Source organism: Anoplophora glabripennis, unplaced genomic scaffold (assembly GCF_000390285.2).
Source record: "Anoplophora glabripennis isolate ALB-LARVAE unplaced genomic scaffold, Agla_2.0 scaffold26, whole genome shotgun sequence".
NCBI classification, from domain to species: domain Eukaryota; kingdom Metazoa; phylum Arthropoda; class Insecta; order Coleoptera; family Cerambycidae; genus Anoplophora; species Anoplophora glabripennis.
In genome coordinates this window covers 677,044-683,260 of record NW_019416261.1, presented here as the reverse complement: position 1 = coordinate 683,260, position 6,217 = coordinate 677,044, and the positions used below count along the sequence as shown (strand labels likewise).

Here is a 6,217-nt window from a genome sequence, read left to right as displayed (position 1 = left end):
GTAAACAGTTCGTGAGGATTTTCTGCTCCCCAGTACCTAAAGTTTTGCTTGTTAACAACACCGTCCAAATGAAAATTTGCTTCGTCGCTCATTAGCAAATTATGTATTCCTCCATGGTGCTGATTTAAAAATTCTTGACAAAATGTCAACCTCGCTTCTTTATCTGTATCACTGAGGTGATGCGCCATTTGGTATTTATAGGGGTGAAATTTTAAATCTTTATGCAGAATTCTGTGGAGACTTCCCTTGGATATTCCTAGGGCAAGTGATTGCCGATTAGCAGATCTCTTAGGGCTTCTTGTGAAGGCAGCTCTCACTCGTTCAATATTTGCAGGCGTACGCACCGTTCTTCGACGTCCAGGTTTTTTAATGTTTTGCACAGAGCCATTTTCACGCCAATGACGAACCCATGCCGAAATTGTAACGCGTGTTGGTGCATCGCCCCTATTATTATTTCCAAACTGCCGTCGAAATGCACGCCGAACTTCTTCCACTGAACCAGTTCTAATGTAGACTTCCACGGAAAACACACGCTCTTGAATTGAATAATTCATAACGCAATGAAAATTGTTAAAAAATGAAAATTAAATTAAGTTGTGACATTTGTGACTAAAACAATGAAGTGTTTACTTTTGTCGTTGCTTAGAGACAGGCGCCTACTTGTTAAAATGTGTTCCTAATGGTGTAGCATCATTTGGTAATATTGGTTTGATTTGCTTCGTCGAGTAATGCGAAATTTTAAACTTACAATTCAAAATTGCATTGAAGTCGAAGGAGGCCATTTGGAAGATATGATTAAAAATTGAATTATTATTTATTTCAGTCATAAATCCCATAAAATTAGCTACATGTCAGTCCATTAAAAAGTTAATTTACTTTGATCAGAAAGTTTTTATTCGACTTTTAAACTGCATAGTCTAATATGGGGATCCCTGTATATGTGAAACCATGGCTTGGATGTAGTCTGGCGCTGAAGGCACCAAATCAAGATTTGCGCTTTTTATAGAGGCTTGAGGACTATGAAACTGTTGACAAATAGATCTCCAAAGCAGCCCTGAGCAAGTTTAGTCAACATCTTTGGTACTTGTCAGAAGAAATTATTGTTTTATCACTCTTTGATGAAGAAGTTGATGAACAAACCAAGGGAAATATTGTAGTGAACTTACAAAGAGAGAGTTTGCATGATTCTGGGAAGAGATACATTCCAACGAAAGAAGATGTAATTGTATGGTAAGTGGGAATACATAGCTTTATATCTTACACCGTTTTTAATAAACTTATAATAATACTGTCGTGTCTATTGTTACAGGAAAATCATTAAGTGATTTTGTGTCTGTCAAGAGCACAAATTTATTTTCTCGTTTAACAATTGATGAAAACTTCTTGAAAAAACCCGTATCTACGTGGGAAGATGTTGCCTATTTACAGGCAAAACGAAAGGTTCTTTCTTTAAGGGCAGTGAATGATACAGCTGAAAGTGCTGTAAAACTTATGCAAGATTTTCATTGTTTGATCACTGCAAAGGAAGAACAAAAACAATTTTTGCTACGCTCTGTGCAAGAGCATAGAAATCTGTATCCAGATTGTAAAAAAGAGACCCTAAAAAGAAAATATCCTTGCTGATGTGTAATTTTACGTTCTTTTATTAGATAAATACCTATTTTAAAACTGTCTTTGTTATTACTATTTTTATAAATTATAAATATTTCATTTGATTTAGCTACATTGCGACGATTACATTATTTAGCGATTTTCAAAATCTCCACGGCCCTGTCGGCACGGGTTAATGTTGACATAGGAAGATAAAATTTTGCATTTCGATATCTGAAAAAAAAAAAAATTCATCCATATAAGGGACACCCTAATGTACACTAATAAAAATTTTGGAAATTCACATAATACTGTTTCCTATTATTAGTAGGTAATGGTTTTTATACACAAAAATGTAAAGGAACATACATGATACATCGTGTGGACACGTTTGATTGTATATTTTCTTTTTACGATGCATTGTTATCTTTTACTTTGTACTTTTACATTTTCACATATATGTATTCAAATCCTTTATGTGTTTTTACTATACAGGGTTATTCACAAATGGTGATCAAAAATTAAACCGCGTATTCTTTGGTGAATTTTAAGAGGTGTCTTTCCCATAAAGTTTTTATCTAGGACGCTTCATTAAAAAGATATAGGGTGTTAAACTTTAAAAAATATTTTATTTTTTTTTAAATAATCTAAAAACTAGTTAGTGAAATAATTTTAAATTGGGCACATAAATTTATGTAAACATTGTCCAAGATCTGAGGGCTTTTCCTAAAATTTACATGCTTCCTGTATCTTTTTAATGAAACGTCCTAGATAAAAACTTTATAGAAAAGATTCACCTTAAAATTCACCTAAGAATACGAGGTTTCATTTTTGATCACCACTTGTGAACCACCCTGTATTTGATGTAAATATATACGAATAAAAGTATGAGTTTACATGACATGATCAGATTAACCATGGGATCACTCGGAGTTGTTAAGGCGCGTATGTAACTTTGTTCAGTAGGCATGTTTAGATTCATTTGTGGTGTAATAATATAGCACATTGTTTTATCTACCCAAATATAATGTCATAAATAAATGCTGAGATGTAAAAAAGACATTATTTTCAAAAGTATTACAAAATAGTAATTACCAGATTTTTTTTTTGAAAAACTATGTGCTTTTCCTGTTTCTTAGTAAAATTAGACTTTAGGAGTAGTAAATAATATATCGAGAGTGTTTCAGAAAGACCCCCCAGGGGATGATAGTACGACAAAAAATAAGAATTTTTTGTCGTATGAACTATAATATGTCTATCTCCTCTTGTTTTCGAGATACAGAGCGACATAAAATTTTTTAAATAGAATTTTTATGAAAACTTTCAAACGGTGCGAAATATTTTTCTATCACGCGCGCTAGCTATGGGACCTATAGCGTAGGGGGTTATGTGCACGGAAAGTACTAGATAGTACAACGGCGTGATGTTATTTTCATAGCGCAACGCTCCAGAGTTTTGATATAAAGTTAATTAGAGTTTAAAATATTACTGAGAATGTATGCGTTGTTTATAAGACATCCATCAATAAGTTTTGACATAAGCCTACTTTGAGAAAAGTCACTTATGTTCTTTACCGTAATATTGTAAGAGTTCAATTAAAAGCCTTTTTTCTGGAAAATCCTCCACATTAGGAAGTTCAAACAAGAGTACATTATTTTTNACCGTGAGTAAAAATGATTAATAAATTATTTACAAAATTAGTGAAAAACCTCTTAACCATTATTAGGCTCCTATATCAAAATATTTTTAAATATGACAGCAGCGTAGCCTTTCTGAAGCCTATTTAAAGCAGATATTTTGTTAGTGTCACACAACTTCTACTTGCGGCTAAAATATATTTCTATCAGTAGAATTATTTTTAACTTTGATATATGTAAATGTTGAATTTACTTTATTTGCAATACAAATTATCAAATACGAAAATTCGTATATATTTCTAGTTATTATTATTATTATTTCACTTGACGAAACTTGCCCTGTGAGAGGCAAATAATCTGCAAACTTAGCCCCTTCAGAATTAATGCCACTAAGATTTTATGGGGACCGAAATTAATTGGGACCACTTTAATGTGCCCTCCGGATTTTGTAACCAAATTGTATCCGTTACGAAAGACCTAAGAATTCAGGAACTGCGCTAAGTTGCCGCTCTGAGATAATTCGTGGGAAGCTACATTCTGAGCGTAATTTCTTCTACCGGGCGAACGGGGACAATGTAAATAGTTCTATGTGAAGTGTACCTACGAATTCGTTTGGTTGAACTGCTCTGAACTGCTATACCACACGGATTTCTTCCGACAAGATGTGTCACATTTTACAGTACAGAATGACAGATTTTTTACACACATGTTACATAAATTAGCATTGAAAACTATGAAACTACGACTAAAGCGTTTGTTACTGTTTCTCACCTTGATTAATTAAAAAAATTAAAATAATAATGGCTAAAAAATGGTAATTAAATTACACTACTGGAAAACATTAAGGGAACAAAAAATTTACATGAATTTTTTAGTGATTTTCGTAGTATTTTAATAGTCATCAAAGAAACGAAAGTAAAGTTCAGAAATTTACAAATAGCTGCTCCTTAACAAAAATTTTTATAAATTTTATTTCACTATTAGTCGTAATAAGAAATATTCGACTTTAATTTATACTCCTCAAGTTTAAGATTGTTATTCATCGAAATAATAAAAAAGTAGGCAAATGCCTCATATCGTTGATACCTATATCATAAATTTTTTGTTAATACCTTTCTTGTCATAAAACTATTATACTAGACAGAAAAACTATATGATAATAAAATTAATGATATCTAATTATTATTGTTCCATTTCGTTATTTCATTCGAACTAGTGAGGTAAACTTCAGCTTTTACGATTGGTAATAACATTTTATTGGGCCAAACAAAGAAAGGAATATAATAAGTGATGTATGTCTGTAAATAGAAATACATAAAACACCTTTTATAGATTTATCAGACTTTTCACGAAATGGGACATAAAAATTACGATTCATTACATCTGCTATAACAACGTACATAACAGAAATAGAAGTCTTATTTCAAGAGTAATAATAGAATAACAACGAAAGTACATAACAGCTGAGTTTTTTGGAGCTTCGAAAGACTAATTCAACTGGAAATAGGAGTGTAGTAATAAATCAAATATTCAGCAGGACTTAGCATGGTTCATGTCACTCTTTTGGCACCAAAAACAAAGTACTGATCTCTTTAACCTGTTCTACTGTCGATTTTGGTATCAAATTCTCATTTTATATGTGAATTTTGCTAAATGTAAGTAGATATGAATATCGCAATTAAAATAAAATTTCATACGATTACAAAAATTTATTTATTAATATTATAGTCAACAGAGAGTTTTCCTTTTCCTTTCTGGTTAGTTTAAGTTGGCCTATTTTGCTACTGAAGCCTAACACCGAGGCCAGGAGATGAGCAACAGGGCATGTCATCTATACAATTCTCTGTCTAAATTTGTTTAGTTTCTGTGAATACACCAACTTACAGGTCACTAGAAGATCAATGAGCACCACGACCCTTCTTTGGATGGTCACCGTCCAAACACTAACCGCGATCAACAGTGTTTGACTTTTCATATCACTGACGTGAATGCAAAATCGCTAGACCGCACTAGCCTTAATATCATGTTTAAGAATCACTCATTAATCTTAAAAATGTCTGTGCTAATCAATTAATCAAAACAATTTTAAATTTTATTTTATGTGATTTTTATCTGTGTCAGCAACAAATGTTTTTTTCAGTTTTTGTAATAGCATGTTTAAGAAAACCAACGCTGTTTAAACTAGTGAAGAATTCATTGGCAGTAACAGATATTCATTTAATTATCATTGACGTGCTCAGATACTAAAGGTATAGGGCTTTCTGGATACTGTGATTGTGATAATCCGATCAGTAGGATCACTGCCTTGTCATTTGAAAAGTAAATATAATTTGATTTAAAAAGTGTTCGAAAAAAGATTGTTTAGTATGTAACATTTTACATCTGGATTGACTGCATGCTTTCAAAAACTGTTGTTAGGAATTAGATACTTATATTTCTTATATATCCAAAAATACTTTTAGAAAGTGGAAAACAGTTTCTTCATAGTGACCTACATTTAAAATTTAATGTGATATTAAAATTTTTCAAACTTCGCAATGCTGTAACTTACTTCAAGTTCAGTAAAAAGACCTAAATAATCTTTCAATACGTAAATTTAGTGTATACCTATACTGGAAGTTATATTTGAAGCAAATATAAATATTTCCCTTTATAACCTTTTCTTCAGTGTTGTTTTAGTTAATTCCTGAAATGAAACGATTAAAGTTAAAATATGTATGGCATTTCTAAATAAATATACAATATAAAGTGTGTATCTAAGAGGAAGAACTTTTATATTTGTAAATTTATATTAAAATGTCATTCTTTTATATTAAAATCTAATTCTTTTTCAAAATTTCTGCCTGTACTCAAGTTTTTCATTTCCTATACTTGCAGGGCAATAATTTTTTTGAAAAATTTAAAAGCGACCACAATCAAGGTACTAAAATTCTTAGAAATATGGAATACTGTCACTAACAGATCCAAGAAGGTCGTAAATGTGAAATTAC

General features: G+C 31.4%; 1 protein-coding gene across 1 annotated transcript in view; it reads right to left on the bottom strand.

The window, feature by feature from the left end:
- The window catches only part of LOC108905962 (complexin), a 1,206,537-nt gene that overhangs the window by 750,935 nt on the left and 449,385 nt on the right, over nt 1-6,217 (bottom strand). The window lies entirely within an intron of this gene.